Below are 13,200 nucleotides of genomic sequence, written 5' to 3'. Positions count from 1 at the left end.
AGATTAAAAGGAGAAATAAATAAATCCATGGTAATAGAGGTTTTCCCTGCCTCTTTTAATAAAAAATAGCAAAGGCAGACTAAAAATTTACAAAGGATATAGAGGAAGTGAACAATGCAATTAACAAATGAACCTAATTTATGTATGAAAATTAATAAATCGGGTTGTTTGTTAATACGTATATCACTCCAACCACGCTGCCGAATATTCATTTTCTCAAGTGCAAGGGAACATTTATCTAAACTGACCACATGCTGAGCCACAAAACATATCTCAACCCATTTCAATGGATTGGATTAGATAGGAATATTCTCTGGCTATAGTGGATTTCAGCCAAAAACTGCAAACAAAAGGATAACTAGAAAATCCCAATTTAAGAAAATTGAGCACTATTTTTCTTTTCTTTTCTTTTTTTTTTTTTTGAGAGAGATAGAGAAAGAGCACACACATGCACAGTGATGGGGACAGGGGTCAGGGGAAGGGTGGAGGAAGAGGGAAAGAGAGAATCTCAAACAGTCTCCATGTCCACTGAGGAGCCCAACTCGGGGCTTGATCCCTAGACCCTGAGATCATGACCTAAGCTGAAATCAAGAGTCAGACACTTAACCAACTGAGCCACCCAGGCGCTCCAAGCATTATTTTTCTATATAACACGGGTCAAGGAAGAAGTAGAAAATGTTTTTTAATTAAGATATAAGAAAAAATTACATATAAAACCTGTGATTGCTTTGTGTGACTGTGAGCCCAGGGAGACCCTTGCCCAGCCGAGGACTTCTGATCTCATCGGCTTCCCAGCCCTTCGACCCTCTCCCGAAACCCCTCATTAAAACTGTTTGATTCAAAAACAAAGACAACTTGTGGATTGCATATGAAACCGTGTTTCAAGGGAACTTTATAACCTGAAATACATATATTAGGAAAGAAGAAAGGTAAAAAAAATCAATGATGTCTATTTCTATCTCAGTAAGTTAGAAAAATAACTTGAAGACAGGAAATAATAAACATAAAACCAGAAAGAAATAAAATCGTAATCAGGTAATAAAAAGGCTCAAAAGTCAAAAGTTGGTTCTTTGAAAAAACTAACAAATTTGTTCAATGTGAAATATTAAAAATGATGCAACTTATAATAGCATCAAAATATAATACACACTGTACCAAAGAAACCACAGGCCCAAAATGGAGTCACTTGGGCCGAGATACCAAACAGGGTTTAACTAACTGTAGTTTCAATCTCCCCCAGAGATGTAGTCTTAACTGATCAGTTAGAAGTTTCTGACCAGTGCTAGTGAGATAAGTCACATGGGCCCTCTCCATTCTCCAAAAGAAGATGAGGTGATCCGCCTAATAACACCCCTTCCCCTTCCCCCGAAGGGATGGTGACCCTGTCCGAAGCAATCTTTTCTTTTCTTCATTAATTGTTCTGCTGCTTTTCTGCCTATAAAATCCTTCTATTTGATGTATCCCTTCCTTCCTACTTGCTAATGGGATGCTGCTTGATTCATAAATCACTGGATAAAGCTGATTAGATCTTTAAATTTACTCAGTTGAATTTTGTTTCTTTAACAACAAGGAACTATATCTACCAAAAGATTTGCAAGGTGTCTCCACATAAGACTATAAAAGTGTTTGTGGATGGGAAGATGCAACGTGTGAAGAGGTCAGGTCTACTGAAATTAATCTATAGATTCAATGCAATCCCAGGCAGCAGATCAGCAGGTCATTTTTGTGCACATCGACAAGGTCACTGTAAGTTTTATGGCAATGCAAATGGCCAAGAATAATTCAGATAATCTCGAAGGGGAATAATAAAGTTGAGAAATATACTCTACTGGTTATTAATACTTATTATGAAATCACAGGAATTAAGATTATGGAGAATAGGTATAAAATGAGACAACAGACCAAATTGCAACAAACAAACGGAGACCAAACTAACAAAGTGGAGAGCCCAGGAAGGGACCTGCACACATGTGGACACTTGACTTATGATAAAGTTGTCACGATACAGCAGTGGATGGATGGCACCGTTTTTGTCTTATTGGTGCGTGGTCAGTTGTAGATCTATACAACTGGACAGTGCACAGTGACCTCTCCCTTACACCAACACAAAAAATCAAGTCGCTTGTAGGTGGATTATAGACCTATATGAAAAAGGCAAACAATGAAGCTTCCAAACCAGCACAATCCAGAGAACTTCTGTGGTGATGGAAATGCTCAGCATCTGAGCTGTCTGATACGGTGGTCGGTGGCCACAGGTGACTAGGAAGCACTTGAAATGTGACTAGTGTGATTGAGGAATTGGATTTTTGTTCTATTTAAGTTCAACTGGGGTTTTTGCTGTTGTTGTTTTTTGGGTTTTTTTGTTTTTTAGAGGAGGCAGAGGGGAGGGGAGGGGATTTCCCCTTGTATGAATTTGTTTACACCCATTCTTCTATTGGGCTTTTTGTCTTCTTACTTATTCACAAAATAAACACGATTGTAATTTCATGATAGTGTTCCAGGATCAATTATACATGTTGCAAAGATCTTTAACCAATGTCTCCTCTGCCTGTTGACATTATCTATTTGGTACTTTAGTGAACATAAATCTCTAATTTTGACATAATCAAATCATTAAATTAAATTTAAATTTTGATATAATCAAATCCTAATTTTTCTCCTGATATTTGTACTATTTTGGCTTTCTTTGCCTAGGTCAAGTTTCTCTCTTGTCTCTTTGCCTTTTTAAAATAGGTTTATTGAGGGCGCCTGGGTGGCTCAGTCGTTAAGCATCTGCCTTCGGCTCAGGTCATGATCCCAGGATCCTGGGATCAAGCCCCACATTGGGATCCCTGCTCCGCGGGAGGCCTGCTTCTCTCTCTCCCACTCCCCTGCTTGTGTTCCTGCTCTCGCTATCTCTCTCTCTGTGTGTCAAATAAATAAATAAGATCTTTAAAAAAATAAAAAATAATACAATAGGTTTATTGAGGTATAATTGATGTATAATAGACTGTGCAAATTTAAATTGTACAATTTGATAAATTTAATATATACGCCTATTAAATAATCACATGAAGGTAATGAACCTATCTACCACTCCCCAAAATTTTCTTACAACCTTTTGTAATCCATCCCTTTGTATCCCACCCCCATTCTTAGAAATCACGGATTTGTTTTTTGTCACCACAGATAATTTTGAATTTTCTAGAATTTTCCATAAATGGAAGCAGAAGTATATACTCGGGTGTGCCTTTATGTAGGCTGTTATTTAAGATCCACTGTTGTTTTCCTCTACATAATGGGCCAGCTCTCCCAGCACTATCTGCTAAATCATCTGTCTTTCCCCATTGAAACCATCTTTGTAATACATCAGGTTCTCAATTTACAGGGCAAGAGATCTCTGTGTCCCCTCAGCCACTCTCTGCCCACAGCCAGGGCCACACCACACCTGCCACATTACTGTGTCTTTGTGCTAATTTGGTAGGACACGTCTGTCAAGGTTCCCTTCACTATTGTGAATCTCTATTCTTCCACATATCAGGAAATGTATTATTAAATGAGGAAGATGGTTGAAACTTGAAAAAAATCTATCTGAAAATTTGAATCTAATTTCTTGGAATTTACAGAAAAATTAGGGGGAGAATTGATGTGTTTATAAAGGGATGTCATCTTTTCCAAAGAACAGTTTCGCCTTTTTAGTTTCAATTTTCTTATGTATTCTTTAAAACTTTTTCTTTCATAGAGTTCTCATGTAGAAGGAAAGTCTTTGGTACAGTTGTAATAATATCATGAATTGTCTTTTCTTTCCAGTACAAAAATGTCATTGAGTTTTTATAATTTGTTTTGGTCTAGAAACCTTCCTAAAGTCATTATTTCTAAATAGTTAGTTTGTTTTAGAGAGAGAGAGAGAGAGTCAAAGAGAAATTATTCCCCAGACTCTCGTTAAAAATAACAAGATAGATTTTATTTAGACTACTGCTATAGAGGAGAGTTTTCAGTATAAACTGAGCTCATCTCCGATGTGTGCAGAGGTGACTCAGTATTCCAGAGGGAGGAGGAGGAGAAGAGGGAAGATGGGATGTAGACAAGTCCGAAAAGTGGGTAGGGAGTTGGTCAATGAGATTAGGCCATCTGTGTCTACTAACTGGCACTTATTAAGTTAGGCTCCCACCCTCCCCGGAGACTGGGAGGCAGACATGAGACCATTTGTGATGAGAGTTTGTAATTCTTATAGGCCAAGGTCCCAAAAAGGACTCAGAGGAGTCTCAGGAGTTTGGTCAAGGAGAGCATCTTTATCAATAGGATCATACTGATGTGAGAAACAAAGGCAAAAGAAAAGTTAAATTTCCTTAGTACTTACAGCCCATTGACAAGTCCTGGAAACAGGCAGAGTGACATTCCTCTAGGGACAGAACTGCCTCGATGTTGATACTTTGCTAAGGGCAAAAGGCCTGACCCCCGGGGATCCTGTAAGTCTACTTTAACATATAAAAATCCCTTTGGAAACTCCCTTTATCTCTACCCCCAAGATTCATGTTGGCAATCATCCTCCAAGCATATGACCTACTGATACACTTCTGAAGGGTCTCATGACTCAGGTTTTATTAGATGGTAATAAATGACCTTTTCCTAACAGCAGCTAGCTCCCTCAGGTCCTGGAAACCTTGCTTCCAGAATTCCCTAGAGACTTAACGCTGTCCTTAATCCCCTCCCAACTTGAAAGTTTATAATGGCCACTCCTCATGACCCCAGGGCAGCTCTTTCTACCCACAGGGTCCTGTCCCTGTGTTTTAATAAAATCACCTTTTTGCACCAAAGACGTCTCAAGAGTTCTTTCTTGGCTGTCCGCTCCAGACCCCAGCATCTTTCCTACATCAATATCATCTGCAAACAATGCAATTTTATATCAACCCTTCCAATTCAATGTTACTTATTTTTTATAGTTGTCTTACAGGTCAATACCACCAGTATTTCTTTGAGCCATACCAGACACCCTTACTCCAATCTGTATTGTTAAAGCCAGTGTGTCTAAAGTGTTTTCATTAAGTGGGACTTTGGCTGAAGGTTGTGGAGTTCTGCATTTCCTCGTTTGCTGAGAAGACTAATCATAAACAGGTGTTTTAAATGTTGCAATCACAAGTTTTATTTTATAAAAAGGAGTTTCTGACTCTGCAGAGATAAATAATTCTAAGGACTGTCTCATTGAACTAATAATGTGGTAAACTATATCCTTTGATCTTTTTTCTTAGATTTAATTTATTAATTTATTTGAGAGAGAGAGCGAGCATGTGCACATGTGAGGGGTGGGGGAAGCAGAGGGAGAGGGACAAGCAGACTCCAAGCTGAGCAAGGAGCCCAAAGTGGGGCTCGATCTCATGATCCCAAGATCATGACCTGAACCAAAGTCAAGAGTCAGACACTTAACTGACTGAGCCACCCAGGCGCCCCTGATTTTTCTGATATTAAACTATCCTTGCAGTGCTCAGGCAAACCTCGCTGGATCAGAATATAACTTTACAAATATCTTAGTTTATGTTGACGAATATATTATTTGAGACTTTTGCATGAGTATCCAGAAGTGAAACAGGACTATAAAATACTGTTTTCGGTACTACCTTATCTAATTTTGGAATAAAAGTTACACAGCATGATAAAATTAATTTAACAGATTTCCATTTTCTGGAATAATTTATATAAAATAGAAATTATCTGCTCCTTGAAAGCTTGGTTAACTGTCCAGCTGAACCTAGGGCCTATTTGGGGAGCGAATGGTCTTTAATGACCATTTCAAATGTTTACGTTTTTGTTCTTCCATTCAAGTTTTCTATTGCTTCTTGCGTCTAATTTCACATTCTACATTTTCCCAGAAATTTACCTCTTAAAGTTAATTTGAATGCAGTTGTTCATAATATTCTTTTATTTTAAAATCTGTGGTTTTCCATCTGTCCACTCTCTCTATATATAGTTTATTTGCACTTTTTAATCTTTTATCTTAATTACTCTTGCTAGAGGCTTCTCTCATTTTTCTCTTCATAAAATCAACTACTTGTTGCTAATTATCTGTTTTTATTCTCCTATTTCTGGCTTTGTCTTTGTTATAGACATCTGCATTATCTCTATTATTCCATTCCCTTTTGATTTGTGTTTGATGTGATGTTCTTTTTTAACTTTCCAGGTACAATGCTTAACCTGTTTGTTTGCAATCTTCCCTATTTTGTAATAAATACATTTATCCATTTTTCTGTAAGTACTGATTTCTCTGTTTTCCAAAACATGTTAACCCACAGGGTTTTCGTTATTATTGGGTTCTAAATATTTCATTATTTTAAGGACGCTTACTTTGAAATCTGATCTTTATTTTGAAAAATTTGTTTGGTTTGCAGTCACTTGGGATTTTTTAGGTTTTGTTAATTATTTCAAAATATATTCTATTATAGAATTTATGAAGACTTCTTTTTTAGACAAAAGAAGTCTTTTTGTCTAAAACATGTTTTTGTGGATATTTTATGGGCCTGAAAGCAATGTGTTTTCTCTAGTGTTGGGGGTAGATTTCAAGCTCAATAATTGTACTGTTCAGCTCTCATAATTAAACTTGACCAGTGCATGTTATTTTTTGCCAAATCTAGTCTTACTTATTGTACTTAAGCAATTTTATATATGCTCAGTTACAACAAACAGACAAAATACGATGACCAAAGTAAATAAATGAAATATGACCACCTAAACCATGTTCCTAGGAACATCGAAGACTCCTTTAGAAAGGAAAATAAAAGCAATTTGCATAAAAATGCACATGGAATTCAGTGACGAGGTGTTAGTGAGATCATTGTAAAGGTTGGGGAGAAAAGAGTAACATCTAGAAGGATTCTACACTTAGATTTTGTGTGGGTAGCCTTAAGGATATACTTGACTTCACAGAAAACAAAACCATCCATCCTAAAAAATGCATCCTGGGTACAGTTTATGTAGGAAAGATGACTTAAAACTCCAGTCAGAGCCAAGGCATCATATGAAAACATTGCCTATTTTTATTTATGATAGGTTTTAAATTAAAATAAAATAAAATTACATATGTATTTTTTATGACTTCTGACTTTTGGTTTTTTGATTAACCCACTGATGAATCATTTCACCTGTGTTAGATAAAAAGACACCTACTGCATGTTATTCATGTGAATATTAGAATATCTATAAAAAAAGATTGATGGCCAATATTCTAAAATGGTAACAGTAGTTCTAGTTCTGTGAAAGGATTATATCTTCCTGCAGCTTCCGTCTATTTGACACATGTTTAAGGCAAGTTTGTGTTGTTCTTGTAACCAGAGGGGAAATTTTTTTTAATGGAAAAAATAAGAAGTACTAATAAAATTAAAAGTAGAGAAAGGAAGAAGTGATAAACAAAAGCAGTAATAACTTATAGTACTATACAGATCTTAAAACATTTTTATTTGATCTTTACAAAAGTCTTAGGTATCAGCTACTCCAGAAGACCATCTTCTTTCTCTTTTAAACAGATGCAAAAACGGGATCCAAAAAGTTGAGGGGCTAGCCCATGGTCACTGTTCCCAGGATCTGTTTGCTCAAAACCTAGTGGCTCAGCTGGGTGGCTCTATTTTGGGAGTCTCTCCTGGGGTTGCTGCCTCTGGAGGCCGCGGGGCTGGAGGTCAAGATGGCACACTCCAGTGGCCACCACTGATGCTGCCCATGTGCTGGGAGCCTGGCTGGGCCCTGGCCCGAAGGCTCACAGGAGCCCCTCTGGCAGCATGGATGCCAGATTCTTAGAGAGAGAGACTACTAGAAGTGAGCCTTACAAGAGCCCTGGGCAGAAGGGGCACATCTTCGAGAAGAGCCTCAAAAATTCCAGAGCATCATTTCCACCACCTTCCATTGGCCAACCAGTCAGTAAGACCAGCCCAGACTCCAGAAGAGGGCACTTAGCTCTTTCTCTTGATGGAGCATGACGTGGTCACACCACGGAAGAACATGCGGAATGGGGCACACTGTCGGGGCCATCTTTGGGAAACAGAATCTGTCAGTCATGTAGCTAAAGGTCATTAGGACTAGGATGACACTGGTGTTCTTTCTACTACAAAACACCTCCTCTCAGTAAAATTCACAGGTGTGAACTGTTGTCCTACAGACGCTGAAGGGATGTGGGTCTGGTAAGTCTTTTATTTAAATGCATTTATTTTTTATAAAGACTATTTGAGGGCAGTTGCTTTGCTCATGTAGCATCAGGACTGGTATTTTAAAAGCTCTGAAGCCAGTTGGAGTTGACGGACTGCTTCGAACACGCCTGTGATTTCACAAGGGCTCGAGGGGGACCATGAATTCACACTTGGTGGATTCTCTTCGAGTAGAAGTCAGTGTGTTTGGGTTGCTGATTGGTTATCGTCATAAAGCGATTTCCCCAGGCATGGAAAGAAAACTTAGTAACTGCTTTCAATATTAAAGTCATGAATTTCTCCAAGCAGCTTCCTGCCCCGCCCCCCACCTCCCAGGAACCCAAAACAAAGCGCAGAGTGACTTTTATGGCCTCTCTTATTTCCCCCAGAGCCCACATGACTTGTGTTCTTCCTTTCTGTCTTTTCTCTTTCCACGTCCGAAATTTCCCTCTGAGGGAGTCTCTGGGGAGCCCAGGTCCCTGGAAGATTCCAGAGCGCAGCATGATGGGTGGTGCCTCAGGGTCAAAGGTCAGCAGGGGCCTGGGGAAGTCCAGGCCTCAGGGGACTGAGTATTTTATTCTTTAAAGAGATATGGTCTATTTGGTTTGGGTCTTAACAAGGTTAAAGCGCTTTTAGTGAGCAAAACCAGAATCTTTTGACTATCTAGTTATTTGTCATATTCATCAGGACTTTAAATTTCGCTCAGTATTTGTTTCCCTCATTACTGCTTAGGGTGATTACAGGACACTTGTTTTCCAATTACATTCATTAATTGTCATTTTTGCTATGGGTTACATTCAAAGCACACGTGACAAACTGTTGGGGGCCTTCCTTTTCTCCACGTGCAGCTTTGCAGGAGCCGCTGAAAGACCCCCGCGACTCACCTGCTGAGAGCACCTCCTTCCTCCCCTCGCCCCCATCAGCTCTGCCCCTCTGCTCCCTGAGTCCCCAGGATCGGAGACATCCAGGAGGGAGCCCAAGGGGCGGGAGCAGGGCCCCCCTCGCTGATGGGAGACCCCGTGAAGCCGTACAGTTTTTGTTTGGGGAGGGGTCACCGTGGGGAGGATAGGGACTGAGACCATAGCTGGGGCTGTGGGGAGCCAGAGGGATGATAGAGGGAGGGAGGGAGGGGACCATTTGCTGCACTGCTGGTGCCAGAGCAGACCGGCGCCCCCGGGGGGCTGGGGTGCAGCGGTGCCTCCTGCCCTGTCCTGGCAACGTGGGGTCCAGCCCAGGTTGTGCTTTTGGGGTGCATTTCAGCAGCTTCTTCCTCTTCTATTGTCCCGGAACTCTGCAACCAGGGTTCTATGTTTGCTTGTTGGATTTTCAGCGTGCACTTTCCCTGGGTTGGGTTTACCCTTTCTTTCCTCTTCTCCCCCTCCTACCTCCTCCGTTTCTGATCTCTTAAAACCTGTCACCAGGAAGCCCTCTTGCTTCCTCCTGCTCTTCTGGATGCAGTCTATATGGATCAAAAATGTTTGTGTCTCTTTTGAAAATCAAGCATGTTTACAGCTTAAATACAGCCCAGTGCTTATGTTAGGGATGAGTTGGACCGTTAGGGAGGCAAGGCCAGAGTCCCCAACAAGAAAATAAAAGAGTCAGGACAGCTAAGATAAAACAGCACTGACATTCTGCTTTGCAGCAATGACTTTGGCAAAACGTCCTAAAATAAGACAATTAACCACAAGCATTTGTCAATATCACGGGCAAGAGGCACTTAAGACCTAAGCCCCCAGATGTCAGCAAAAAAAGACCATCAGCACAGAGACATTAACCTAATAGGTAGACAGATACGTGACCAAAGCCCTGATTGGCACGACTCAGCACACCCTGGTTGCTTAAGGTAGTTCTGCAACAGATCTCATAAAACCCCCTAAGCTTAGAAACTCTGGGGGCAACCCACTCGGGCGCCCCTCCCTCTCCGGGAGCTTTATATTCATGCTCAATAAACTTAGCTTTGCTGCCCTCCACTCTTCGTCTGGCCTACCTCTTCATTCTTGGAAGTGGCGTGACCAAGAACCGTGGGCACTAAAGGGACAAAAGTCCTGTAACACTTGGACACAGCAGTTTCTCTAGAAGTGGCCTGCAAATGGCTAAATTAATCAGTTCCTCTAAGAGCTCAGTCCTGGGGAGGCTGACGTTACCCCATCTCTCCTGGGGTTTGGCTTCACAATTTGTGACCCACACTTTGCTGCAGGCTTCGCCAGCCTGGAATACAAATGAGGCCACAGTGACATTTATGCCCAGACCATAATGGCCCCCACTGGCACTTCTGAAATGTCTCCGAGCTTTCCTGAATATTTCCCTGCTCAAATACTACCAAATAATCCCAGAGTTGCACAAAGCCATGAATCAGCCCAGCGTCGGAGCTGTCCCATAGCTGCCTGCTCCCCTCAACAGTGGAGGAGATCTTCCCTCTGTGTCCAGATAGTGATGGTTCCTCAAGAGAAGGAGGATAGAGAGTCAGGGGTGTCCCACAGGAAGGACCGTGGGCTCATTTCCTTCAATCCGTCCCATTAGGGTCAGTCCAGCACCCCATACCCACCCCCCTGTTTTTTGAGCCTGAGGTCAAGGCTCAAGGTCAAGGGGAGTGGCCCTCAGTGCCCTTTTGGCTTCAGGTAATTCCACCCTTGTAAAGATAACAGCCCCCAATTCAAGTGTCAGTGGGAGCCAGGAGCCCTGAGTCTGCTAGGTAGTAGGAAAACCACACTGCGAGTTCCATCCCACACTCTGTTTCTTGAGAGGACACGTGATCAGGTGGGGTTTTTGGAGCAGTTTCTCCCTATAGCCAACATGCACCCATCCACCGCAGGGCGTAAGGGGTCGAGCCCCAAGGGTCACGGGCACCCTGGGGGACACTGACGTAGGGCAGTCCCAGGGAGTACCCAGCATGTTTGACCACCAGAGTGGTTTGCATCTCAACACCTCCCTTCTTAATACAACAAAATTATTTTTCATAATAATTATGAAATTGATGCTGGTAGGCGGGGTCCGAGGACCCAGAGAGAGGGTCCCACAGGACTAACCAAGAGGGTCCTTGGCTTCACGCAGGATGGAAATCAAACATGAGCCAGCAGGAAGTGAAAGCAGAGTTTATTGAAGATACAGAGAGAGAAAGACGCGGACAGAGCATCTGGGAGACTCAGAAAGGAGAGCATGAGTCTCATCTTTGCTTGGGGTCTGGGGTTTTTATTGGAGATTGTGCTCTGCTGCACGTGCCCTCTTAGGTATCTAGAAACTGGTGAGAACAAGGACAGGGTTCAGGTGTCCTTCAAAACTCAACTCATTCCTGGTCTTGGCCTCAAGGTGTTTGGAGCAAAGGTCTTGGAGAATGTTTATGACGACCCCACCTGGTTACTCCTTAGATGTTGGCTATTGTTCTGGAAGCCTCCAAAGATATCATTATCTCTTTGTCCCTTACAAGGAGGACATATGCTATTTGCATTACAAGGCATGTGCAGAGTTCGGTGGGGGTGCAGGTGCTAGCAAGAATAGAAGCCTGAAAAGGAGCAAAGGAAAAAAAAAGACTGGCTTTTTTTTTTTTTTAAGATTTTATTTATTTGACAGAGAGAGAGAGAGAGAGAGAGAGAGCGTGCACAAGCAGGTAGAGAGGCAGGCAGAGGGAGAAGGAGAAGCAGGCTCCCCGCTGAGCAGAGACCCTGATGCAGGGCTCGATCCCAAGACCCTGTGATCATGACCCAAGCCAGAGGCAGACGCCTAACCGACTGAGCCACCTAGGTGCCCCAAAATGGCTTTTTAAAAATGGAATCCCTTCAGTTTCCTTGTCTCAAAATGAACAAACAATAATAATGACCAGAAAAGAAACATAATTGGTGAAAATTAAATCATAAAAATAAAATAAATATTGTGGTACAAAAAAGGGAAAATAAGCACACTTCTTTTTTTTCAATGTTTCCAAAATCTACATAATGGTTTAGACTTCGATCCTTTGGTTATGGTCTGGTAGAATATTTATTTTGTTACCTTATTATTTTTTAACAGTTTTATTGAGGCTCAATTGACATATAACATGGTCTGAGTTTCAGCTGTACAATGTCACCATTTGGTATATGTGTATGTTGCAAAATGATTACCCAGTAAGTTACCATCCATCACCTCGCCTGGTTACAAAGTTTTTTCTTGTACTGAGAGCTTTTAAGAACTTTTAAGATCTACTCTCTTAGCCGTAGATGTCTGGGACAGTCTGATATAATAGTTTATGTCAATAATTGTCCAGTAACCAACAAGCAGGTTTTGATAAAACTGAAGCATCTGCAAAAGGCACCATTCAAGCAACTACTGAATCACACCACTTTTGTACATTTTATGTTCTTGATATACTCTTTAGTTTTAAAATAAGCAATGACAAGAGAATACGTTTCATTTTCAAGATATTCAAATTCAGCACACAGCTGCTGGTAGGAACTAAAATAAGCAGGAAAGAAGGGGCATAACCAGAGCCTGGTTCTTCCCGGGCACCTCTCCGTTTGCTTCGAGTCTCGGGGTGAAGGAGGACGCACAACACCAGAGTCGGCGAGCAAAACCACGGCTTCTCCGCGGTGACTTTCATGTGCAATACAGTGCTATTAATGTGCAGTTTGAAGCTTTATTATCTATTACTGAGACAGTGATAGTAGCAGATGTCTGCAATTTATACCAAAAATAGATTCCAGTTCATGTAGGAGTATTGTCATCACTGACCCTGTTTAGAACTGCCTGCACATCCAGACGATAAAAATCAGACTGGCTTTTAGTTGGTTTTATTATTCTTTTCAAAGTGCTTCAGACAATGCCATCCCCTCCCCTTATTGTCTGCTCCGGACAGACCCTCCCACTGCCTGGGGAATGTGGCTTCAGCTTAGGACAAATAAACAAATCAAGAAACGCGAACCCCACCCCCAGGATCTGGTAAGGAGAAGGAATGTGTGCAAGCGAGGCAGGCAGGCCAGGTGAGGACCCAGAGGGGGTCCTGCAGGACCAGCCAAGAGGGTCTTTGGCTTCATGCAGGATGGAAATCAAACATGAGCCAGCAGGAGGTGAAAGCAGAGTTTATTGA

The sequence above is a fragment of the Phoca vitulina genome, unplaced genomic scaffold, assembly GCF_004348235.1.
Source record: "Phoca vitulina isolate PV1807 unplaced genomic scaffold, GSC_HSeal_1.0 scaffold1, whole genome shotgun sequence".
Lineage (NCBI taxonomy): Eukaryota > Metazoa > Chordata > Mammalia > Carnivora > Phocidae > Phoca > Phoca vitulina.
Note: the sequence above shows the minus strand (reverse complement) of the source record.